This window comes from Lycorma delicatula, chromosome 2, assembly GCF_047948215.1.
Source record: "Lycorma delicatula isolate Av1 chromosome 2, ASM4794821v1, whole genome shotgun sequence".
Taxonomy (NCBI): domain Eukaryota; kingdom Metazoa; phylum Arthropoda; class Insecta; order Hemiptera; family Fulgoridae; genus Lycorma; species Lycorma delicatula.
The window spans coordinates 213,608,450-213,635,752 of NC_134456.1; the positions used below are offsets into that span (position 1 = coordinate 213,608,450).

A 27,303-nucleotide genomic window follows, 5' to 3' on the forward strand; every position below is an offset into this window, starting at 1 on the left:
GATAAATAGTCATTATTAAAAAAAATGAAAGTACTTTTGTACTAATACAATACTACTATTATGAGATTAAGTTCCAGTTAATCTACATTATTCTGTGGACTGTAGATTAGTATTCAGTGAAATATGAATGCTTTTGTAAAAGTAACTTGTCATCACTGGTTCTCATTTTAAGAGTTCGTGCAATGATAAAAATTAAAAATATGAATTACTCTATTAAAGTGTTTAACAAGTCTCTGCAGGTGGCAAAAGATGGGATCAATCAACAAATGGCAGATAGACCTACAGACTGATCCCAGAGATCAGAGATGGCTGGACATGGGGAACTGGATATGAGTTGAACCAGCTCCTTAACAGTCACAGGTATTTTAAAGCATACCTGTGGGTGTGAATGTTGAGACAATTTGTTTTTTTACAAAAAAAATATATTATATTATAATATAATATAATATATAATATATTATATTATAATATAATATAATATAATATATAATATATTATATTATCAAAAATAATAAAAATATTAGTAATAATAATACATAATTGTTTGATTCTCAATAACATTTTTTTTTTTTTTTTTCCAGGATATATTTGTCAAATTGCATATTAATATTCTTCATTTTTGTATTTGGGTGCATCATTGTTTGCTGTTGGTTTCATTACAAGATTTCAATAAGGTTCAATAATTATAGCCTTAATTTATGATTATTTTACATACAGCTCAACACATTTACATGTTCTAAAAATGAAGAAAATAATGAAAGCTTCATTATCAGTTTTAATCCATAGATTATTAAAAAATATTTAGATAAATATATGAGGGTGATATACCAGTTCAAAATATTTCTTTAAGAGGTGGGATGTTTATATTTGATAACAATAATGATCTAAATGATGAATATGTACATGACTAAAATCACCATTCAACTCATTTTTTTTTTTTTTTGTTTTGCAATGTAGATTGTAAAATTAAATATTAGTATTATATGAACCATCTAGGATAATTAGTGTTAAAAACATTTTGCTATTTATCAAATCTTTTATAATTACAATATATAAATGTTTAATTAAAATAAAATAAAAATTTATATATTTAAATTTGTGATGATGAATATCTCCTTCAGTTGGCAGGCATGCTATTGTATAACAAAATATATTTTGTCAATAAAGAAGATGAAGTTAAACTTCATTCATCATGATGAAGTAGCTTACTGCTGCAGATACAATCTTAAAAAATGAAACAAACTTTTATACTTGAAAAATATTCAGCTCAAAAATTTACAAACATTTTTATCTCATATGGAAAAGTTTACAATTTATTACTGATTTGTGGCATTATGAAGAAAGAATTATATGATGCTTAATTTAAAACTTTTAGAGCATTTAATATATATAACTAGCAAAATAATGTTGCTTAAACAAACTGGTCAAAAAAATTAATTACCAATGCAAAACAAAAACAAACTATTTTTTACCTTCTTATGCTGCTTTGTGTGATTTATTCATAAATTTTTACTGGTTGTAACATAGGGTGTAAAAGAAACTTATGTTTTAAAGAATACTTATTTATTAGTTTCATAGAGTCATTTCAATCATACCCCTACTATCTACAAGAAAATGATAATGAAATTGGTTTTTATAGCAGATAATGCTATTCATAGTAGCTGTAGAGGTACAATCAGAATACTACCTTTCCTGCAGCAAATGAGAAGATCAATTTGTTTTTTGAAGCTTTTTTTGAGGTCTAGCTTTAAAGCAACACCACGAATGAAATTTTTGTGGATGAATATTCTTTTACCTCAGTCCTAAAAAACTAAACAGCTTTAAGAAACAAAAGGAAAGGATAAGAAATGGATTGATTTTGGTGAGTTAAGTTCAAATTCAACATGAATTTCGCCTTCAAAGTCTGTAAATGTTGTATTTTGAAGGTTGGGTTTCAATTAACAACTCAGTTTGAACTAGTTGGCTAGAGTCTATGCACTACGTAAATAAGCTATTGTCCATCACAACCAAAATACGATCTAAAGCAAAATATTGATCAACAATCACTTTTTGTTAACACATGCTGCAGATGTTTATTAACTAAATCTTATTTTTATTAGGAAATTTTTTTTTAGAAGTTAACATAAGTTAACATTTATATTGACTTTAACTTATTTCTAATCTGATAAATAAATTCATATTTACAATAATCTGGGAAGTGAAATAATATAAATGTAAAGTTTACAATATGTTTATAACATTTTCTTTGAGTTTGGATTTTTATTTTCTTTCAATTTTCATTTGGTTTTGAGTACTATATGACTGAAGAAAAAGAAAAATACATCCAAAATATCTGTGGATGTACTTTCATTGTGTTCAAAGTTTCTTTTAATTAAAAATTATGACATCATCTTACCCAAATTATTCTGCAGATAAAATAGTACCCGAATCCCTGGGACACCTTAAATTACATAAGCTGATATCTAACACCTCATATCAGACATGGTTGGGAAATATGCAGAATGCCTATATACAAGCAGATGAGGTCATTAGTAAAAATACAAGAATAACAAATTTCAAGAATAAATAAACATGAATAGCAGTAACATTACCTGAAATTGCTTGGCTCAGTTGTATAATTTTTAGAATTTTTTTTCTATTCTGACAGTTGCAGCACAATGAATTGTTATTGCTATATGTCCTTAAAACACTTTTTGATTTGTAGTTGAAAGGCCTAACATTGCTTTACTGCAATCTCTTCAGATTAATACAATTTTCTCAAACAAATAGAACGATGGGTGAAATAAATCTGGAAAGGATATCCATTCACAGTCTTAGTTAATCATAATTGCTTTATTTGTGTTATAATTTTAAAAATAAATGAAGTATTCATAAATTATTGAAGCAATTTATATGATAGACAGTACACAGTCATCTGTGATGATGACTAAAATATAATTTAACACTTCTCTAAAATTTGAGATTATTTCACATTTTTACAGTTAAATCTTCCTCAGTTTTACAAAGTACTATTCACAAAATTAAACATAATTTTCATAAGATACACCTCTAATATTTTTATTCATAATATTATTATATTTTATTTTTCAACGTTTTTCATGTTTGAAAGCTCACGTAAAAAAATTTTATCACAAAAATTTGTTGATTACCTTGAATTTTCTGTATGCTTTCAGCTAACTTAAATAAGAAGTTCATTATAATATGTTATTTTTCAACTAATACTCTTCTATTAATGAGAGTTATATTTTTATTATTGTAATCACATGAAAGTTCACCAATATTATTATTACATCTGTCATTCTTGATATTAATAAATAATTTTTTTATCATTTTAAAATTACATTTAAGAAAAAGTATTTTTAATTATCTAAAATGTCATATATCAAAAGTTCCATTATTGATATTAATAACCGTTATAAATTTTTTTTCTTTCATTCTTGGTTGAGTTAATAAATATAACATCATACAATCAATCAAAATAAATTTGCATGATAAATCATCAGAAGTACGGCTCATAACAATTCTCTCGTGAATTGTTAGTCCAACAACAAAAACAATACTTATTCAGTAAAATCTTAAGGTTCAGAAATGTTTTTTCCCAGTTAGGTTTTGTAAATATTCAAATCTGAAAATGTGAAATACCTAGATTTTGTAACAAGAGGCAATATTAATATTTCCATGATTAGCTTGTAATAAAATGCACTTCATTTTTTTTAGCATTTGACAGAAGGCTAGTTACTTGAAAACAATCCTACCAGAAAGATAACATTTAATAACATTATTGAAGGCTATTTGTTTTGCAGTGACAGCAAATACTGTAATATTAACATAATTAACTTGGAATTATATGCAAATACAATAGATGTTTAAGTAAGAAAAGGTAAGCAGCCAAATATAGAGAGTAGGACATAGTTTTGTAATTTTCATCATAGATTTACACTGAAGTTTCAATTATAAATCTTTTGCTAAAGTATCAGGCAAAGCAACTTCGTGTTATATGCTTACTCACAATACCATATTCCAGCTGGTCTGAAATAGGTCATCATAGGTCAAAATTGACCATTTTACTAAATTCTTCAAATTGAGTGGCTAATAGTTCAGCAATTTCATTTGATGATCTACTTTACTTCTTCAGATTGAAGGCAATGTATTTGATTAAAGCAGGTGTAGCTAATAGTTTTTGCCTCCAGACTGAATTAGAAAAAAAACTCTTTAGTATGGGCCAAACGGAATATTAAAATTAAAAAATATTAAATACAAAAACGATTCAAGTAAACAAAATTTTATTATGGAATTTGTTGTACCTTTAATTTAGATTCATTAAAAAATAGGTTTGTTTACAAATATATTTTGAGCTGAATATTACTAAATATTTCTTGGCAAGTTTTTTAAATTTCTGTATTTTCCACTATTTAATTGCTTATAAAAAAAAAGCTAATATTGAAGAATTTTTCACAGGCTGCATAAATTCATTACACGGACCATATGTTGGCCATGCCTGGGTGAAAGTATGTATTCTCACAGAAAGCCTTCACTTTCTTTCAAATGTCTGCCGCAGTCATATTTCTGCTAATGGATCACACATTATTGCAATATTTTTTTTTTTAATCTCTTACACCTTTTTGCAAATACTGTATTTTTTAAAGGCAACTAAAGTTTTTAATGTTGAACATTTCTTGAAAGCATTGTATGTTATTTCTTTTTTTGATCACTTCACAAATCTCATTATTCCACCATTCATGGTGGTTTCCTGGGTCTCCCTGATGTTCTGTAAATAAGTATTAAAGCCAAGTCAAATATAAAATCAGTTATTGTGATGACATCACTTTCAATAACTCAAGTTTTTTCTGGGAGGTTTGTGTTAGCAATGAAGCTTGTTCAAGCTGCCTTGTCGAATAACCATCTTTTACAGATGGGATTAATTTTCATTAGAGCACCAGTTGAATTTGCACCAAAAGTGGTCACTTTTGTGAAGGTTTTTTCAAAACCTTGAAAGAGTACTTTGATGCAATTGATGCAACTATAAATCTATGCAGGATTTCATTAAGCTTCTGGCATTAAAATAAGTTCCTGAGCCATTATTTAATACAACTATTTCAGAATTTATAAGGAGTCTTTCCAACTCTCTTCCTCGGGGATTTATTCAGTCTAATCCCCAAAGAGTATTATGTGCATTAGTCACCCATTAGTAGTAGGGTAGTGAATGGAGGAAGCTGGGCAATTAATTGCATTATGTCATCCTCTTTCCAGTCAAAGTCTGGTAAGTGTATGTTGCAGAGAGTAATCTAATGGGTGCTTCATTCTGATTGTGACCTCTGACCCTTATACTTGAAGGTTGATCTCACAGATGAATATTACACTTTCTTAATTTAAAATATCATCTTGGGGAAAATGGGTTTCTTACAGATATATACAAATAGGGTCCAAATCATTTAACAATCATAGAAACTCAAGGATACTGTCAAATATCCTTGATGCTTCACTGCAAATCAATTTATTTATGTAAGAGGATTAATTTCCAAGTTTGCCTTTTGGCCAACCCTTTATCTTCTTCTCCATCCTAAAAATTGCTTCATTGTCTAAAGTTATGTGAAAAAGGAGAAACAGTCACCCCTTATGTTGTTTTAAATGGTCTCTCTGGTTTGGTAAGTAAGATCACCTGAGAAGAAAATGGCATCAAAGGCTCTTTAGAGTTGGTTCTGAAAAAATTACTTTCATAACTGGTTCATCTGGTGGATTATGTACCTGAACCTTAGCCTCAATTTTATATAGTTTTTTAGTCTGTCAGATGCACTTTTATTTTCATTCAAAAGAATTTTAAATTTACTCAAACAACCATTGAATTTATTTGTAAAGTTTTTCATGTAAGTAAATACTTAGCAAAACTTCCCATTTGAGAGTCAAGTGAATTTCCACTAAAACCTCAAACACAAGAAAACGATGAATGGAATTATTTACAGTAATGGTTATTAAGCTTCTTATGATAAGTCACAACATTTCGTTCACCAAAAAAACATAACTAACATGATAACCAGTAAAACAGTTTCGTTATGTAATTTTCTTTTCTTTATATAATGGTTACTTTTGTTAATGTTTTTTTGGTAGTTATGATTTTTTTTTATTGAGCTAACGCAAAACTACTTATTTCATGAACAATAAGAAAAGGCTTATCTTCGCTAAATTACCACCTTCCCTCATAATCACCAGGTATTAAGGTCTGAGTGAACTCTTCTAGTTAACAGCTCTATGCAAACTCCTTACCTCATTATGAACACATACTAATTTAAATTATTCAAAAAAGAATAAAATTATTCAAAATTAATTATATCAAATCAAATTACTCAAAAAAGAATAATTATTATAAATTTGGGCTTTTGTCTTTGAAACTTTTAACCTGATTTTATGTGATTTTTTTTTAATTCGTGTTGCATTATATGGATTTTTACAGACGAATTAATTCATCACAGAAGCTTACGAGTAAGGTTTTACGTAAGAATGTGAAAATGGAAATTTGTAGCGTATAAAAATGCCGTCCCTGACTGGGATTCGAACCCGAGACCTCCTGATTAAAGGCCGTAGCGGAGATAAGCTTATATGATTTAAATAATATTAAGAGAAATGGAAAAATTACAAAATATTTAACAGATTTTTATAATATCTAAATTCATGAAAAATTAATGCAAATTTCTTCTTTTTTTGTTGTTTAGAAAACTACGTATTCTTATGCCGTTTAATACGGATAGTTAAGTCTAATGATGTTATAAAACTTTTCTCGTTAACTTCTGCAAAAAAACTCTGCTTATATTCTTACATTCTTTAAGGGAAGTATAACAGACTTGTTACCAATGTGGAAATCTTTAACCCCATTATACCCGTCTAACCATTTAACTATTGTGCTTAGTGCTTTGTGAACGATAAATCTAGTAGAAAATTTTAACACTGTCACGGTTGACTTATCTCTAGCTAACCAGCTGGTTATGGTGCTGTTTTTCCCTCTTCTTTCATTTCGTTTTTTTTTTTTTAGAGGAAGTGCAAAAAAGATTAACTTCGTTCGTGTCTGACAGCTTTTGAGAATAAAAATATTTCCAGAGTTAAAAATAAAAGTTTTAACTAAATAGAACAATTTATTTATTTTTTAATTACTGGAATTTAATATAATTTATTTATTTAAATCTCTCCTCTATGAATCATGAGACCTTGCCATCGGTGAGGGAGCTTGAGTGCTCAGGGATACAGAGCAGCTGGACCGAAGGTGCAACCATATCGGAGAGGTATCTGTTGAGAGCCAGACTAAGGAATGATTCCTGAAAGAGGGCAGCAGCTCTTTCAGTAGTTGTTAGGGGTGTGAGTCAGAATGACCTAAACGGCCATATCAACATCACTCAATCCTCTGAGTACTGCGCAGCTGAAAGCAATGGAAAACTACAGCTGCTTTTTTCCAAGAAAATGTGGCTCTCTGCATTTTCATATAGCAATGATGGAGGCGCCTTCTCTGGTAAAATATTCCGGAGGTAAACTAGTCCCCCGTTCGGATCTCCGGGTGGGGACTACTAAGGAAGGGGTCACCAGAAAATTAAAAAATAACATTCTACGAGTCGGAGCGTGGAATGTTAGAAGTTTAAAAAAGGTTGGTTGGCTAGAAAATTTAAAAAGAGAAATGGATAGGATAAATGTGGATGTAGTAGGAATTAGTGAGGTTCGGTGGGAAGAGGAAGGCGATTTTTGGTCAGGTGATTTTAGAATAATTAACTCAGCTTCAAATAATGGGCAGGCAGTAGTAGGTTTCATAATGAACAAGAAGATAGGGAAGAGAGTAGAGTATTTCAAAACGCATAGCGATAGAATCATTGTAATAAGGATAAAATCAAAACCTAAATCGACAACGATTGTTAACGTCTATATGCCTACAAGCGCCCATGATGATGATGAGGTAGAGTGTGTATACGAAGAGATTCATGAAGCAATTAAACACGTAAAAGGAGATGAAAATTTAATAATAGTTGGAGATTGGAATGCAAGCATTGGAAAAGGCAAGGAAGGAAATATTATAGTGGGTAAATATGAGCTGGGCAAAAGGAATCAAAGAAGGGACTGACTTATAGAGTTTTGCACGAAGTATAATTTAGTAATTGCCAACACCCAATTTAAAAATCACAATAGAAGAATATACACTTGGAAAAAGCCAGGCGAAACTGCAAGGTATCAGGTAGATTATATCATGGTTAAGCAAAGATTTAGAAATCAACTCGTTGACTGCAAAACTTACCCTGGAGCAGACATTGATAGCGACCATAATTTGGTTATAATGAAATGTAGATTGGGGTTTAAAAACCTGAAGAAAAGGTGTCAGATGAATCGGTGGAATTTAGAGAAGCTTGAGGAAGAGGAGGTAAAGAAGATTTTTGAGGAGGACATCGCAAGAGGTCTGAGTAAAACAGATAAGGTAGAAAATGTAGAAGAAGAATGGGAGAATGTTAAAAAGGAAATTCTTAAATCAGCAGAAGCGAACTTAGGCGGAATAAAGAGAACTGGTAGAAAACCTTGGGTTTCAGACGATATATTGCAGCTGATGGATGAACGTAGAAAATATAAGAATGCTAGTGATGAAGAAAGTAAAAGGAACTATCGGCAATTATGAAATGCTATAAACAGGAAGTGCAAACTGGCGAAAGAAGAGTGGATTAAAGAAAAATGTTCAGAAGTGGAAAGAGAAATGAACATTGGTAAAATAGACGGAGCATACAGGAAAGTTAAGGAAAATTTTGGGGTACATAAATTAAAATCTAATAATGTGTTAAACAAAGATGGTACACCAATATATAATACGAAAGGTAAAGTCGATAGATGGCTGGAATATATTGAAGAGTTATACGGAGGAAATGAATTAGAAAATGGTGTTATAGAGGAAAAAGAGGAAGTTGAGGAGGATGAAATGGGAGAAACAATACTGAAATCTGAATTTAAGAGAGCATTATAAGATTTAAATGGCAGAAAGGCTCCTGGAATAGACGGAATACCTGTAGAATTACTGCGCAGTGCAGGTGAGGAAGCGATTGATAGATTATACAAACTGGTGTGTAATAATTATGAAATGGGGGAATTTCCGTCGGACTTCAAAAAAAGTGTTATAGTCATGATACCAAAGAAAGCAGGGGCAGATAAATGTGAAGAATACAGAACAATTAGTTTAACTAGTCATGCATCAAAAATCATAACTAGAATTCTATACAGAAGAATTGAGAGGAGAGTGGAAGAAGTGTTAGGAGAAGACCAATTTGGTTTCAGGAAAAGTATTGGGACAAGGGAAGCAATTTTAGGCCTCAGATTAATAGTAGAAGGAATATTAAAGAAAAACAAACCAACATACTTGGCGTTTATAGACCTAGAAAAGGCATTCGATAACGTAGACTGGAATAAAATGTTCAGCATTTTAAAAAAATTAGGGTTCAAATACAGAGATAGAAGAACAATTGCTAACATGTACAGGAACCAAACAGCAACAGTAGTAATTGAAGAACATAAGAAAGAAGCCGTAATAAGAAAGGGAGTCTGACAAGGATGTTCCCTATCTCCGTTATTTTTAATTTTTACATGGATCTAGCAGTTAATGATGTTAAAGAACAATTTAGATTCGGAGTAACAGTACAAGGTGAAAAGATAAAGATGCTATGATTTGCTGATGATATAGTAATTCTAGCCGAGAATAAAAAGGATTTAGAAGAAACAATGAACGGCATAGATGAAGTCCTACGCAAGATCTATCGCATGAAAATAAACAAGAACAAAACAAAAGTAATGAAATGTAGTAGAAATAACAAAGATGGACCACTGAATGTGAAAACAGGAGGAGAAAAGATTATGGAGGTAGAAGAATTTTTGTTATTTGGGAAGTAGAATTACTAAACATGGACGAAGCAGGAGCGATATAAAATGCCGAATAGCACAAGCCAAACGAGCCTTCAGTAAGAAATATAATTTGTTTACATCATGAATTAATTAAAATGTCAGGAAAAGATTTTTGAAAGTATATGTTTGGAGTGTCGCTTTATATGGAAGTGAAACTTGGACAATCGGAGTATCTGAGAAGAAAAGATTAGAAGCTTTGGAAATGCGGTGCTATAGGAGAATGTTACAAATCAGATGGGTGGATAAAGTGACAAATGAAGAGGTATTGCGGCAAATAGATGAAGAAAGAAGCATTTGGAAAAATATAGTTAAAAGAAGAGACAGACTTATAGGCCACATACTAAGGCATCCTGGAATAGTCGCTTTAATATTGGAAGGACAGGTAGAAGGGAAAAATTGTGTAGGCAGGCCACGTTTGGAATATGTAAAACAAATTGTTAGGGATGTAGGATGTAGAGGGTATACTGAAATGAAACGACTAGCACTAGATAGGGAATCTTGGAGAGCTGCATCAAACCAGTCAAATGATTGAAGATAAAAAAAAAATCTAATTAAACCTCTTTTTTCTTTTCACCTCTGACAATACGGCTGGTTCATAACTATAGGGTTTATGTGAACCCTAAGTTACAATAGATTGTTCAGCAACTAAAAATTAATAAACAAGAAACTGAATGTCATGACACAACCTCCAAACAGTCATTTAAAGAATTAAAAAGTAAAATAGAATAAAAAAACAAAAATCTATCAACAAAAATTTAATTTACAAGAACAACTTTCCCAAAAATATTAATAAAAAAGAAATCTATGAATTTAAAAAACAATTCACCAAACTAGAAGAAGAAGATAAAGAGAAAGAAATAAAAATGCAAGAAACGTCAAATAGAATCAAAATATTCTAATATAACCAACGAAAAACTAATCTTGAAATCATAGGCATAAAGAAGCAAAACAAAAACCTACAACAAATTATTTATAAAATAGAAAAGAAACATGTTGAACAAGTTGGGGGAAAAGACATAGAGGAAATCTACAGATATATGCCCAATAAAATAAATTAAAGATAAAGAGAAGGAAATATCATAGTAAAATTCATATATAACTCAAACAAGGATTAAAATGTATAACTAAAGAAAAACAATTATAACAAATATAGATGTAGAGAACAAACTGGATTAACAGAATATTTATATGCATGAAAGCTTCACAAATCAATAAAAAAAATTCTTTTGGGAAGTAATCCATTTAGTTCTTCAAGGAAAAGTCCTTTTTGAATGGTCAGGACTATGAGAAACAATAGATCATATCTCAGTCAAAAAAGAGGTAATGGAAATGAATCAACAAAAAAATATTTATATATAAACCACAGATTTACTTACATCAAAATCTTTACAAATCAACAAAAAAGATTCTTCTGTAAATCAAAACTATACATCTGATAAGAACATATAGTAAAACCAACTCCAGATCCAACTAAATCCAAATATAATTTTTATATAAAGCAAATAAAAGCTTAAGGACCTTTTTCAGTAAATGGGTACAACCTTTTTCTTTTTCTTTTTAAAAATAATAAAAACATATAATAAATAACATTTTTTTAAATAATTATTATTATATTTATTACTGAAATATGTGCCTTTAAATTATTACAAAACTAGGTGGACCTGGAACAATTGTAGTATTGATGAGTCTCTGTTTTCCAAAAGAAAATATAATAGAGATTGAATGTTACCACAATAGCGAGTTTTTGGAGAAATTTATCATGAAACAAAAAAATGTTTCATGTGTGCTGTTCCTGATAGAACAAAGGAGACATTAATGTCTACAGTTGTAGCATGTATTGAACCAGGTACTAAAATCATATCAGATTTATGAAAAGTTTTGTATAGAGATTGTATAGATGTAAAAGATTGTATAGAAAATTTAGAAGGTATGAATTATATACTTACACAAATGACAATAGAAATAGACAAGTCCTCATTTTCAAAAAGAAAGTACAATACGGGCAGAATTCTTTCAAATCAGTGGGCATTTGTAGAGAAATTATAAATATAATCTAACCAAACTTATCCTACACTCGTTTTGCTCGCTAACCTTGACTAATTACAAACAGATACAGAAAACCATAGTGAAAACTTTGCTGATCCAAAAACAGATGCATATAATCAAAGTAATGAAAGTTTGTGGTGGTGAGCTAAAAATCACAATAAGAAGGAATGTGACCCTAAAGAGCTATTGGGTTATTTTAATAAAAATTATGTTTTGGAGATTAATTTGGTTATTAAAAAACAAAAAAAATATGGGTACTTTGTTACTTTTTGAAAAAATTGGTACCCACTCACCGGAAAAGGACCAAGCTTAGCCACAATTTTATATATACTGGTTTTGATGTTTCTTCATTGGACAAAAAGTATATATAACACTATAAAAATTTATTTACATATTCAAACAAAAATGAATCTGAAAATGCAAAATCATGAAATATTAATGAATAATAATGAAAAAATATATAATACAAATTGGAAAATACAACAGTACAAATAATAAATACAAGCCTAACCTAAATATAATCCTCATTAAACAGAAACAGCTTAATGTAAACTGGTGTACACTAAATATGCAATTAAAAAGAATGAGAATTGAAAAAGACATAATTTGTCTATCAGAAATCAATTTATGTAAAAGTAATATTTATAATGTAAATGGATATAATAAAATATCAAAACAGAGAACATGAAGAAAATGGAATTATAATATTTATAAAAGAGAATGTAAGGTATACAATCCAAAAGCCAAAACTATAAAAATTAAAATCTATAGAAATTGAAATTATCAAGAGTTAAAAAAAAAAATCACTTAATAGTAATACATAGACCACTATCAGGAAGCATAATTGAATTTATTGAAGAACTAGAAGAATATCTTAAAATTGAAATAAATCAAGGGAAAATTAGCAGTGATTTTAATATAAATACAATAGATGAATCATTAATTCTAGCAAAAAAATATCTGAACACACTATCTGCATTATGGATTACTACTAAGCATGATAACCAAACCAAAATCAGAAGAATTTGTCTAGAAAACCTTAACTCAATATGAATAGATCACATCAATTACAATTTACTACCAGAAAAAATAATACTTTATCCTCTTTCAAAAAAAAAAACATTTTTAGTTGAAAAAAGACCCAAAAAAACAATTGTTTATTCTGAATCCAAAAAAAATTGATGTACAAAGAAACTGAATACTATTTGTTACTCTCAACATTACATAGTAAGGTGTATAGTGAGTACAGAAGGGTCTCTTTACACCTGCTATCACATCAGCCCTGGCTACCACATTACACGTTATAATGGTGGTGTAGTTCAATTCCAAAATCATTTTCTATTATACATAATCTGCAATAAGCCATGACCATAGTGCCCAATCAATGTAGTGATCTGAAAGTGGAAGTCAGATCAGGATCATTATAAAGATGGCTACATTTCCAGGTCTACTCATTTTATTACATTTGTTTTTGTTTTCACTATATACAATATACTATATACTATATACAATAAATTAAAGAGTAAACAAAATAATCGTTTAAACAACCGAGTAAAAATATTAAACACCTCTTATGATTCCTGAATCATTCCACTTTTGAAGTGAATGGCCAATATGAATAAAGGGGATTAAAGTTAAGCAAACTGTTTTAAATACTAAATAATAAAATAGCAAAATAATAGATGTTGCTCTTAATGATTGAGTAGCTTACATTTTCGTGTTTCTTCTAAACCATTTGTTTTTTTACATTTGGATTCAATTACAAAAAAATGTTACTTTAAATAGATGTTCTTAACAATTGAATAGCATGCTTTTTTAAAATTTTTTCTTAACTAATTGTTTGTTATAAGTTTTTCATCTTTTTTTACCTTATAAGTTTGTTATAAGGTTTATCATGTTTGCATGAATCATCGATAAATATGTTTTTAAAATACATAGGGCTCAAAAATCTACCACACTCTTGAGTCAGACTGACATACCTTCAAACATAATTTTTTCTTAGCTTTAGACATTATTTTTATTATTATTATTATACTACAATTAACACTGCATATTTTTTAAATCTTTTTATTTGTTAAAACTAATTTAAATTGTTTAGTTTTAGGTGCTGCTTGGTAATTTTGATAATTATCAATATGTTATATATAGTGCCATATTATTTCTCCAAGTTCCACATTGAACTTGTTAGAGCCTGCCTGCCAAAATGCCTTATAGCTACTCTTCAAAGTCATAAGAACAAAAGAATTGCAGTGTTTTAAATGTACCAACAATATGTAAAATATTGCAAATCAAAGTTCCAAAAGAAACAAATATGACTCAAATCGATTTGACAATTGAATGTTTATTTCCAGATGAAAGAGATCTTAATGTCAATAATCATAAAACTGAGGAGATGCACATGCTGTTCTTCAATTGTACCCTTAAAAAGAATACACCATACAGATTTCAAAGACTAGCATTACATGACCATGTTGATAGGTTGTACTTGTAATTTCCGTTCAAAGAAATTACTTAAAAATTTTACATTCTAACATCATTGGGTATGTTGTGCTATTTTGATGGAAAATACAATGTTTTCACTGATGATTCTTTAAATAGAAAATGATTGGATCATGATCAAGAAACTGTTATTGGCCACAACTTTACACAACTTATTTTCCACAACTTTACTCTATGATCAGTTCAGTTCCCAACATTTCAACAATAAACTTGTACATTGACTGTGGCATATCACTAGTATTTGGAATAAAACATGAAAAAGTCACATTCACTGTTAGCAAAATGCAAAAGGGTTTGCTGGAAATGGTAAAAAAAAACACATTGTTAATTTTCCTAAAGACTTGAATGTGAATTTTATCAGATTAGATGTTGCTATTTACAAAAGAAATGAAGTGTTACTTTTACCTTACATCATAATGTATTAAGATAATCCGAATCCAATGAATATGCTTAACCAAAAGGCATCGCCCCTAAAAAAATTTTTTAAATGTGAAAAAACAAAATTATACAATATTCAAAATGAAAAAAACCCTAATTTATTATTTCGGTGAACATTAATTCATTGGTGTCAAACATCATTATTCTGAAAATTCCATAATCAAACATGATGTTGATAGGTGCAGTGAAAAGCCAGTAAGTGTGAATGAAAAAGCACATTATTGTAGGTAAAACTACTCAATCAAATTCAACAATTTCAAACCAGTTCAACAAAAAGCAAAAATTGAAAACATACATGACAAGAGATGTAAAAATGAATTTGATACATTTGAATGATAATCACATGAAAATCAGACAAAACAATCAATGGATAAACAATAATCAAAAGGTTGCCTTTAGATCAATAATTCAAAACACTACAACTTATTTACCTTATGAAACTATTTACTTTTAACAACCCAAAAAGAGAAAGCCACTTCACTATTAAGTAGCCACTTCTCATTAACTACCCAAATAATATATATAATACTCATAAAATAAAATACATTCAATATTCATGATGAAAGTAATTAATCAATTGAAGAGAATAAATAAACAAAATTTACTTATTTACCAAGAAAAATTATATTTTGCCATATTTTCAACACTATCATATCAAACTGTGTGAAATATATAACTGTAATTTAGCCTGGGTCATTCTGATCACTATCTTTGGATCACTTCAGAAAATGTTTTATATTGTTTATCTGATGCATTTTAGGTGTTAGACTGGCAGAGATTGTTAACCCTAACTGCATGTGGGAGATTGATAATTCAAGGCTGAATACTATACCCAGCCACCATTTTGTAATGAATAGTACACACCCGGCGGTCCAGGGTTCGAATCCCCCAGTCAGGCATGGCATTTTCACACATGCTACAAATCATTCATCACATCCTCTGAAATAATACCTAACAGTGGTCCGAAAAGTTAAACAAAAAAACAATAATCTTATGGGACGATGTTTTTATAGATGCAATATTATAAGATATAGACCACAATTTGTTTAAAGCAATGTAAACAAGAATAATGCTTACTCGTATGTACAAACTTAAACAAAAAAATTCAAATTGTGATAAAAACGAAATGTTTAATAATAAATAAAAGTAATAAAATCATTTGTTTAAAGTAATAAATAGTATTTAATAAATGAAAAATAAAATAGTTCAATAGGCATTACAAAATATTTATAAAATATTTTTTGATCATACGGTGACAGAGGAATATTTTGCAGAGGTATTTCAGAGGTAATAATTTTTTGTGTTAGCTGGATGTACAAGGTGAAAAGATGAGTCAGCGGGTAAGTAATGGGAGGACGGCATGAGACAGAGAAGGTTGATAAACAGAACGGGTTCATTGCAGCCTATACCGTTTCTATAGTAAACCATGGGAAGTATGCTCACTTGCATACTTAAATTGTGTACATACTTCTGCACTAAACACTATTTTGTTTTTTTTCAATTATTATTTTATTAGGGCATGTTTTATAACATATTTTTAGAAATACCGGTATTTTTACTTTATCGACTGCAGCTCTATTGCTTCTACGTAAATGCTACAACTATAAAGAGTTTGTATAACATATTCATCGGCCCAAAATTTCTATATCGGGTTTTTTTGCAAATGTCGACGTTTCATAACCTCCCCGAGTCCAAAAAACGGTTTTTTAAAAATCCGTAGAAATTTAGGAAAGATGTATGTACATTTGTTGGCCTGTATTTTGATTAATATCTAAGTGTAATTAGTGGCTGAACGAACATTTTCTTCGAAAATGGCCCAAAAATTTTCTACATAAGGGACTAGATGCCATTAAGTTTTGGAGAAAATTAAAAAAGGGAGGGTAGTTGTTGCCATTTTGAATTTTTGTTTTATGTGTAGTGGTCGAAACTTTTCTCGCGGTTCTCTTCATTAAAAATTCCAAAGTTTTAAGTCAATCAATATATGGGGAGGGGGATATTCAATATTGTATCTAAAACGAGTTGACCAAAAAGGTTGAAATATGGCACTAATATTTTTCTACATACATGTATATTTTTCTCCCACGAAAAAAATGAGAATTCACAGATTCGTGAATTAATTTCATTGTTGCTTCCATTTTCATAGGGGAATGTCCTTCTTTTATTAAATGCGCTACATAATTAAAATCTTGTTTTTGATTTTTAGAAGTAAAATGGAAGAAAAAGATATATAGAAAGTAATGGTGTATATCCAAAATAAAATGTTAAATGCAGTGCAACATACATTGACAAACGGAAAGGAAATTAAAATTAAGATGTAACTAACACATGAGATTTTTTAAAAATACTTTCACAAATGTGTTAAAGGAAGAAGAATGAACATTTTACAATATCTAAAAATCTTTAAATTAAAAAGTAACAATAAAACGATCATAAATGAACAGATCAACAGACAAGCGGGTGTCCTTTTCAACCTCAATTTATTAAAAGCAGAAAATAGATAAATAAAATTAAAAGATAAGTATAAAAATTAATTTCGAAGTCGAGAGTTCTTAGTTTCATGTCCCAGTAAAGACAGTAACTTTTATATGGATTTCAATACTAGATCACAGATACCGGTGTCTTTGATGGCTGGGTTTCAATTAACCACACATCTCAGTAATGGTCGACCTGAGACTGTACAACATTACACTTCATTTACATTCATTCATATAATCCTCTGAAGTAATACCTTATGGTCGTTCCGGAGGCTAAACAGGAAATAAAGATAAGGCATGACGTCAAATATAAGGAAGGGCGTTGAATAAACGCTATATAAAGATTAACAGAAGATTAAAATTACTAATACAATATCATTTTTGACAATGAAGTATTTCGAACACGCGTCAACAAATTATAAAAGAATAAAGCTAAGAAAGGTAAAGAGTGCTCAAAACAAAACCTATAGTGTTATTAGCACTAAAAGATAATAGGAAAATTATAATAGGAAAATTAATAGAAAAGAATAGGAAATAGAAAAGATAATAGGAATTATTATTTTAATAACTGCAATATCAATCATTCTGAGAATTTCGTTGACAGTATTAAGGATCCAAATACCAAAAAGGATTTCATTGCTTTCGATTACGCAAAGCAATATTTGATTACGGAATTAGTAATACTTTTATAAATAGCAAGGTCATTTAAAAAAAAATACATGTTAGTTACAGTAAATTATCTAAAAAGGATTTTTTTTTCAATTCAAGAAACAATTAACTAGGGAATAGAAGACGTACATCAAATAAATTTTGAGGAAAAGTCAACAACGGAAAGTTTATGTAAGCTGCTGTTCCTTGAGAATACTTAGAATTTAGATTATTAGAGACGTTGGAAAATCTTACAACGAATGCGTACAGACGTATGTTCTTGAAATCAGATTTTTGTGTAACCTTACTCTCTCGTCACATTTATATTGAAGAATATAAAGGAATTGTTTTTGAAAATTTAAATATTCTCCGATCATTAATTTTGAAAGGGTGTATGTAGTTAGTGATACTGAAATTTATAAGAAATAGATTTAGTCTAAATATAATTTGCTACTCGTAGAAATACTTACTTAACTCCTAACAGAAACACAGTATGAGGAAAGAGGGGAAACCAGGTGAATTTAGTTCAATTATTATTAATTCTTATTTCAGAAGCCTATTAACACAATAATTTTTATCTTTTAATATTAATATTATTTAATAATAAATCCGATTGCTTGATATGTTCATGCATCCTCACGCGTTCAAATAAAGCGCCAAGAGTAGTGTGGCGCGTGACTACAATCGGCCTGTTTCGTTGAAGTTCGGCATCCTCACTTGCCTGTCGCGAGACACAAGTCGTAGGGAAGTCACCCGCCTAGTGACTTTCCGGTCGCCACCACCACCCTTCGTTCATTACCAGTTATGGTATGGATCGGGGGGGAGCTATTGTGTCCTTGACACAATAGCCGGTTGACCAGCACGATGATCAGCTGTTTCGAAGAGTCCACGAGGTTAGCGAACGACCCAATAAAGTCATATATACACAAACGTAAATCCCTCGCGTGTGAAAACGTTTCTCTTCATTAAAAACGCACTTTGCAAAAGTATCTTTTATTTTAAAAATGTTATTCGCTTACTGATGTAGTATTTGTGTTTTTTCCTTATATACTAAAATAGAATTTATAATGTATTTTTATTTTTTTATTTATGAGGTCGTAATACAAATAGGCTAAGCTGATGCATACAAATTGAGTATCAAGCATGACTAAGCTGCACTTATTTCATTAATGATAACAAATTAAAAAGCTCAATTTACTAATAAAGTAATAAAATATATTTATTTATTTATTAGCTTACATTATAATTTTGGGCAGCCAAATATATTTAGTGCCGACGTCCGTTTATCAGGACTCTAGTAAAAATTATACGAAACCGTAAACGAATGTTTTTTCTACACCGTTTGTTATTTTTTCTCAGAAAAAACCCGTTCTTTCTGTTAATAATAAAATGCTGTGTATTTGGGCTATACTCCAATCGAAATATAGATCGGTCGGTTAGTTGTTTTCCGTTTACGTTTGGTTATGTTGTAAAAGCGTCTTTGTTAGTCGGGTTATGTTGTGCTTTGTTCCAGTTTTGCGATATTTCAAGAACAACGAGAAACGTTGTACAAGTGGACGAGGTAAAGATAGATAAATTAATACTTAGGCGTACCATCTTATCGATAAAGTTAGTTACGTCAATAACTAATATTTTCTTAATTATACAATTTTTACGAAGTAAAAAAAAAAAACAATAAAATTTAATTTTATATACATATATATGCGCGTAGTGCGTGTGGTTTTAAACTTTTTTATACGAATATTTGTAAGAGAAGAAACAAACATAACCATTTATCTAAAAAAAATTATTCCATGTACATAATAAAACACGCGTTAAATTAATAATTTAACTTTTAAAGTTCCAAAATGGTAGAATACATAAAAAAACTGCTAAATTTCCTTGTTAACAAAGTTTTCCAAAATAACGAAAATACTTTCTTACATAGACAAATCGTAGTTCTTTATTTTATTATTTACAGCAAAAAATACGTTAAAGGGAGTATAAAATAAAATAAAAAACAGACGTACTTAAAACGTTTAATCTGTACAAGATAAAAACATTTACATTAAACTAAAGGAAATTACTTTTTTGTTTCGTTTTGTTTAACCTCCGGGACCACCCTTAGGTACCGCTTCAAAGGATGAGATAAAATGCCATGTCTGACCGGGATTCGAACTCGGGACCTCCGGATGAAAGGCCGAGACGCTACCGCTCGCGCCAAGGAGGCCGGCTAAGAAAAGGAAATGACTTGAAGTACGTATTATTCTTTTTAAAATAAAATTTGAAGCGGACGCCACATAACTTCCTTGTACGCCTCCTAAATTACATATACGCATTTTAATACGATCGGAGATTAATAATATAAATAAATAAAAATGTAAATGTTAGTTTGTTCAAAATCTTAAAACTCCGAAAGTTCTTCACCGATCGCTTTGAAATTTTGACACGACGTTGCATTCGAATACGCGCGTGTTTTTATATACCTAAAATTTTACACTTGTTTTAGGTAAAAACACGTTTTTAAAAAAAAAACAGCGCCATCTGTTGGACGTAAAAGCAACACACACTATACTAAATATTTTACGATTCCATTTCAATGTTTCCGATAGGGCGTGTCCGCTGTAGACTAAAAAAACTACTGGACCGATTCACGCGCGGAGAAAAAGGAAGAAAGGGAAAAATCTAAAAAGGGAAATGGGGAAATTGGGAAAAAGAAAACGCAGAAAAGGAAATGGGAAAGGAGAAAAAAGGAAAGCTGAAGGGGAAATATGGGAAAGAGAGAGAGGAAAGTAATTGAAAGGGGGAATGGAAAGGGGAAATGAAAATGGAGACGCGGGGGAAAGGGAAAAGGGAGAAAGGGTAACAGGGAAAAATTAACTTTTGCGAAGTCCGTAATGTTCATTTAGTTTTAATGTTTTATCAAACTTTCAATTGTGTTCACTTAATTATATATATGTATATATATATATATATATATATATATATATCAATATATATATATATATATATACTCAAATCTAGCAATAGCGAAGCATTGCCGGATCTGCTAGTTATTAATAAATCAATATATTTAAATTTAAAAAAATAGTAAGAAAAGTTAACATTTTTTTTTCAATCGGAGGTGAATAATTATTAATATATCAATATATTTAAGTTAAAAAAAAAGGTAATGAAGTCGGATTCGAACCGACGTGTCTTCTCCTTGAACGACCCAAAAATTTCATTAATTAAAATTTTATTTGGATATAATTCTGGAACCGGTGAAAACAAGTACCGTTTAAGATATATAGTTGAAAAGCTCTTAATTATGCCTGTTAACTGCAGTTAAGAAAAAGCCCAAAATCTAATTTTTGGGGGATTTTGGGCTTTTTTGGACACTTTTGGTTCACTCTATTGCGAAGGTGCAAAATTAGATGTTACAACAGTCCTAAACCAATGTTTCAAGATCCTGTGGCTAATAGTTTTTGAGTTATGCGAGATAGATATTTTACGTCGGTCACGCCGAACTAGTCAAAATGGATTCGAGGATGGTCAAAATGAATATTTCTGTTAAAATTTGAAAACCGAAAATTTTCGCGATCACAATACTTCTTTTACTTCGTACAAGGAAGCAAAAATCGCAATTTCACGGTCGGCCGTGGGAAAAGGAAATGAAATATTTACAATTGATATCGCATATCGTTTAACATTTCCATGTGTATTTATTTTTATCAACACATTACGTCATTACTTTTAACAGTATATGTTTATAAATCGGTTGACAGATTTCGACATTTAATTGCGATTAATGACCGATTATAATGTTCTGATTCATACAGAAATCTTTCCCTTTACATTTAAACCTCTACGTACCGGATGATCATCTGAAAAGTTACTACATTTAAGGTCTATTTACGCACATCAGTATCAATGTTATCCTGATCGATCAGCGACGCCAATTAGGACTGCAGTACTTACTGTGTGATATGTACTACGGATAGATGTCGGATGTTTCGCGTCTTCCCAAATCAGCTGATTTGGAAGTCGAGAGTTTCAGCGTTCAAATCCTAGTAAAGCCGGTTATTTTTACACATATTTTAATACTAGATCGTGGATACCGGTGTTCTTTGGCGGTCGGGTTTCAATTAACCGCAGATCTCAGGAACTGTCGAACTGAGAATGTACAAGACTACACTTCATTTATACACTCACACATATCATCCTCGGTCATCCTCTGAAGATTTATCTAAACGGTAATCTTACCGGAGGCTAAACAGGAAAAATAAAGAAAGAAAGATGTCGGATGTGCGTGAATTTGCATCACTGATCGACCACGGAGAACACCGATGTGTGTAAATAGACCTTTGTTATTCAACAGCTTTCAGTCTCTTCGTATTTCTATTTGCCGGCAAGTATACCGTTGTCGGGGGAACCTTTCTACAGTTATCTTCAAAGGGAATGAAACCTATACCCTCTCTGCTACACCTACCCCAAACTCAAGAATCTTATTTGGCAACGGTAACATTTAATTCCATTAATTAACAACCCGAAAAAATAATGTAATGTAATGAAGGAGCGGGCGGATTTTAATTCTCTTTTCACCAAAATTCATTATTTTTCGGGTTGTCAATTATTGTAAATTAATAGAATTAAATTTTGCTATTGCCATATAAGATTTTTGAGTCGGGGTAAGTGAAGCGGAGAGAATATGTTCCACCACTTTGAAAATAATTTTAGAAAGGTTCCCCCTGAGAATGGTATACATGCCTGCAAACAGAAATACAATTGGACTGATATCTGTTGAATAATAAATGCGGTAACTTTTCAAATGATCGCCCGGTATTATAAACTATTATTTAATTATTTGTTGAAACGTGCTTTACGTTACTGCGTGAACGGAATGCAGCAGTGAAATTGTTTAACCTTGAAAGGGCACTGATTGTTTTGGTGGAGGGGAGAGTTGTTGACAGTGCTTCGGCAAGCAGAAAATTGTTAACATTATTACACGTTATTATTAAACGAATATTTACAACCGGTATATCTTTTTATTAATTTATTCGTACAGACGACAAAGATCACATTTTTTTCCATTATGTTTTTTTTATTTTTTAATGTAATGAATTTTACACCGTACCGTAAATAGAATCCAGAACGTTTTATCCGACAGTAATGTCCTCTCGCGATTATTTTCATATCGTTTACTATAATAAAATTAATATTACCTTATAATTTATCTGCCTGTTTCATTATATATCTTTATTACAATATATAATGAATGATTTGAAGCGTGTGTGAAGATGCCGTGCCTGACCGGGATACGAAACCGGGACCTCCGGATGCCGGTCAGACATGGCATCTTCACACTTGAAGAATGCCTAACGGTGGATCCGGAGGTTAAAAAAATACATATATATTACAATAATTGAAGCTAAATATATAATACTGTGCCGATTTAGTAGAAAAACATGTGAATTATTTAGTTAACTAAAAGAGTGGAATAAAGATTCTTCCGCTTCCAGGTTCTTCCGCAGGTTCCAGGAGGGAAGAAATGATCAGTTTAAATGACAACAAGCCACCTGCCACCTGTCAATTACATTCATTTGTAAAACGAATGAGTTTTCAAATACAGCCTACCTATTAAGAATAGTACACGCTGTTAATCAACCGCCGGGAAGGGTAGTCTTATATAATTTTGTTTCATTATTATGTTAATAAATAACTGTACTTAATAATTTATATTCATACGAACAAAGACCACGCTTTACTCCTAAAAAAATGAATATACGATTACGTTACCGCTCGGATCACCGTGCTACAAAAATTAAATGATACAATTACTATAACACTTAGTTATTTTACTAATCCGATTCTCAATTACCCGGACTTCCGTGTTTAATTTATCCGTAAAATATGCATAGTTTTATTGTGCAATTCAATTGTTATATGAATTAATTATGAATAAAAGCTAAACAAAAATTTCCTTCGTTGGAAAACGGAACAAATAAATCTATTCAAAATAAATATATTCTACGATTGACATTTATCAAAATCTCGATTATCCGACCTCTATTCTCAAAAACTTACAGCAAGTAATTCAAAATGTATAATTATAGATAGCATATAATCCGTTCATATGCTCGTTCTGAAGATTATTTCGATTGGAATTATTGAAAAGATCGTTGTAAGTCAAGAATTGAATTCAAGACCTGATAATTTTTTTTTAATGTATGAAACCTGGCTTAACAATTGTCGGTGGTGGTGTCTAACATGAGAATCAAACCGGAGACCTTCAGTACATCAGTCATTTGCTGTACTGTCTCTACTAATAGTGTTACGATAACAATATATTATAAAGATGAAAATGAGACACGGTTAAATGTTTTGTACTATGTTAAAATAGCTCATTACTATATAAGAACGAAGTATAACTTAAAATTTGAACAAACAGAATAAACTTCACACAATACTTTTTGATAGTATTAATAAAAAATAAATCTCTCTGTCTCTCTCACTGTGTGTGTGTGTTTTTGTTTGTTTGTGTTTGTGTGTGTGTGTGTGTGTGTGAGTGCGTGTGAGCGCGCACGCGTGATGTTTGCCTGTAAAACAGAAGGCCCCGTGTTTGATTCCGATATAATCCCTCCTAATAACGAATCAACCTTCAATGTAGTTACTGATGATTTTATTTACTGATCCGACTTAAAAATTAATATATCTAAAATGGGATATGATAAATTTCATGTTGAAAACCTCTTTCTAACACATGAAATACACTTGGCTTACATCAGTAAATTTATACAATAAATTTTACTTCCCTAGTTAATTAATGGCCAAATAACCTATATAACCAAGCATATAACTCATTTCATTTTTTGTTTATTTTTGCGATTCTGGTTCTCAACTATTTAAAACTATTTGGATACATTGTCAACAGATAAACACAGTAAATAATTATTAATTTATTTTGTAAAAATAAATGATTGTAAACTGAGTTCTAACATTTTTAATCTAATAAATAATTTGAATATAACAAATAAAACAAATAGGAATTATTGTTTCAAAGATGTTATAATATTCCGTAATAATATTAATAAAAAAAAAAAATAAAACTCACCTTTGCCAATAATAACAGACGTCTCATACAAAAGATATAAACTGGATGACGTTAACAACTGGATTAGGTTATGTTAAAAAAGAGTGAATATTAACTCGAGGCACTAATTGAATGCTTATGAGTAATCAATCTATCTACCGACAATTTCCCGCTAGTCCAGTACTAGAGTTGCTGGCTTGATTAGTTATTTCTCTGTTTGCACGCATTATGTTTGCCTGTAGCCTGTCTTCCCCCCACTACGACGCGACCGCCAACAACAGACATCTTCTAACTAGTATTTTTAAACATTTAAGTAATGAAAAAATTATTCCATCTAATTTTTTTTTTTAACAACTCACCATCTTGTTTACACTGCCTGTCTTCTCCCCACCACGGCGCGACCGCCAACAACAGACATCTTTTAACGAGTACTTTTAAACATTAAAGTAATGAAAAAATTATTCCATTTTTTTTTTTTTTTTTTTTTTTTTAACTACTCACTATCCAGCATAGGTTGTCTAATATTAAATTAGTTTTACTATATTGTTATTATTTATCAGACTTGACGGATTTATAATTACATAAAATGTTAAAATATCTTTTATAAATGCACCTATTACTAAAACAGCCAGCGTTATAATGACATTTTTACTTAATTAATTATATCTAACAAACTGTTATGTATGTAATCAAACTCATTTCGTACATGTCAATACAGACCTGCAAGCGCATAAATAATTTTTGTTTAGTATCACTATTATTTTTTAAATATCTAATCAGGAATTTAAAAAATAGGGCATCTTTTATGACATAGATTACAAAAATCATGAATGGTACGTAAGGAGGTAATGATTAATATTATTTCTAAAGTTCAAAGTTATCATATCTAACCGACTTCCATATTTTACAGTTCAGCAACATTCAATATTCAAATCAAATGTATGTGTGTGTATGTGCGTGCATACACGTACACGAATCTACTTATAAATGAACTTTAGTATACACGTAAAGCCTAATTTAATTTTATTTAGATCTTTTAAAATATAATTCTTTGTTTTTAAATAATACTTGGTTATCGATGAATAAAACACTTTAATCCAGAGATTCTATTAAGCGACATGTAATTAGATTTTGTTGGGTGTCATTTTCATTTTTATAATCTATTTTGTCGCCTTCGTAATATAAAAAACAAATGATGTACTGAAGGTTTTGGGTTCTATTCTCTGCTTGGACACTAGCTTATATGTTTAATGCTTGTTTGAATATTGGCTATTATAAAAAGGTTACTCAAACGATTTTGTCCGGATTTTTTCTCAGCTTGGAGACAGTTCACAGTATAATATGCTTATCCGAGTATCGTCTTTAAAGAACACTATTCATGATCTTAAAGCCCCGGGATTGACTCTACAAATAATTACTTGCGTAATGCTTCTGTCTCAGATTGCTTATATTCATGTGAATATTAGATACGGAATCGATTTGTTCTTCACAGTTCAATTTTATTTACTTAAGTATCATCTGTAAACAAATTTGACTAATATGTTGGAAAGAACCGATTGAAACGTTGAAGGTTTCGGGTTCGATTCTCAACTTAAGACATCAGCTCACAAATATACAGTTTAACCAGATTAAAAAAACTAAATGTATTGGGTTCCACTCTTTGAATTAGCGAATTTTTTTTTAATATCCTCTTTTTTAATTTGCATATAAAGATAACAAGTTCAAAAATAAATAAATAAAAATAATCAGACGGTGAAAAAGCCAACGTAAAGCGAAAAGTTGAACATTTTATCTGATATTGTTGACTTTATTTAATTATTTTATAAAATAGCAAACTCAATTCTGGGATGTATTAACGTGGTAGCCTGTCTAACCTTGAACGTTGAACGTTTATACTATGATGGAGTGAGGAAGAGTTACACAACATTACATAACAAAGAGACGCAGGCCAGACAGCGCGGCAATTAACGGTTATTGTCTTCACGCCCCATTACTAAAACAAATATTCATAATCTGTTCGTCTTTAATAATTAATTAATTCGATTGATATGATATTAATATCTAATTTTTATTTTCTCTTTAATTATGAAATGAAGAGGATGTAAAAATATTGAGTCATGTTTTTATTTTCAAACGGTTTATTTTTTTAATCACAGAATCAACACTGTGATTTATGAATCTATCGTAACGTACATATTTTAAAATTTGACATTGCAATAGTTAAAATGAAATATTTGAACA

At 30.2% G+C, this 27,303-nt stretch overlaps 1 protein-coding gene and 1 long non-coding RNA gene across 2 annotated transcripts in view; one reads left to right on the forward strand and one right to left on the reverse strand.

Annotated features, from left to right (window-relative positions):
- The window catches only part of LOC142319634 (sodium leak channel NALCN-like), a 176,202-nt gene extending 150,867 nt beyond the window's left edge, over positions 1–25,335 (reverse strand). Inside the window, exon 1 of the mRNA XM_075357146.1 lies at positions 25,084–25,335. The gene's annotated coding sequence lies outside the window, so the exon portion shown is untranslated. The remainder of the gene's footprint in view (positions 1–25,083) is intronic.
- LOC142319637 (uncharacterized) overlaps positions 230–27,303 on the forward strand; it is a 270,901-nt gene continuing 243,827 nt past the window's right edge. The window contains exon 1 of the long non-coding RNA XR_012755237.1: positions 230–360. This is a non-coding gene — a long non-coding RNA (uncharacterized LOC142319637). The remainder of the gene's footprint in view (positions 361–27,303) is intronic.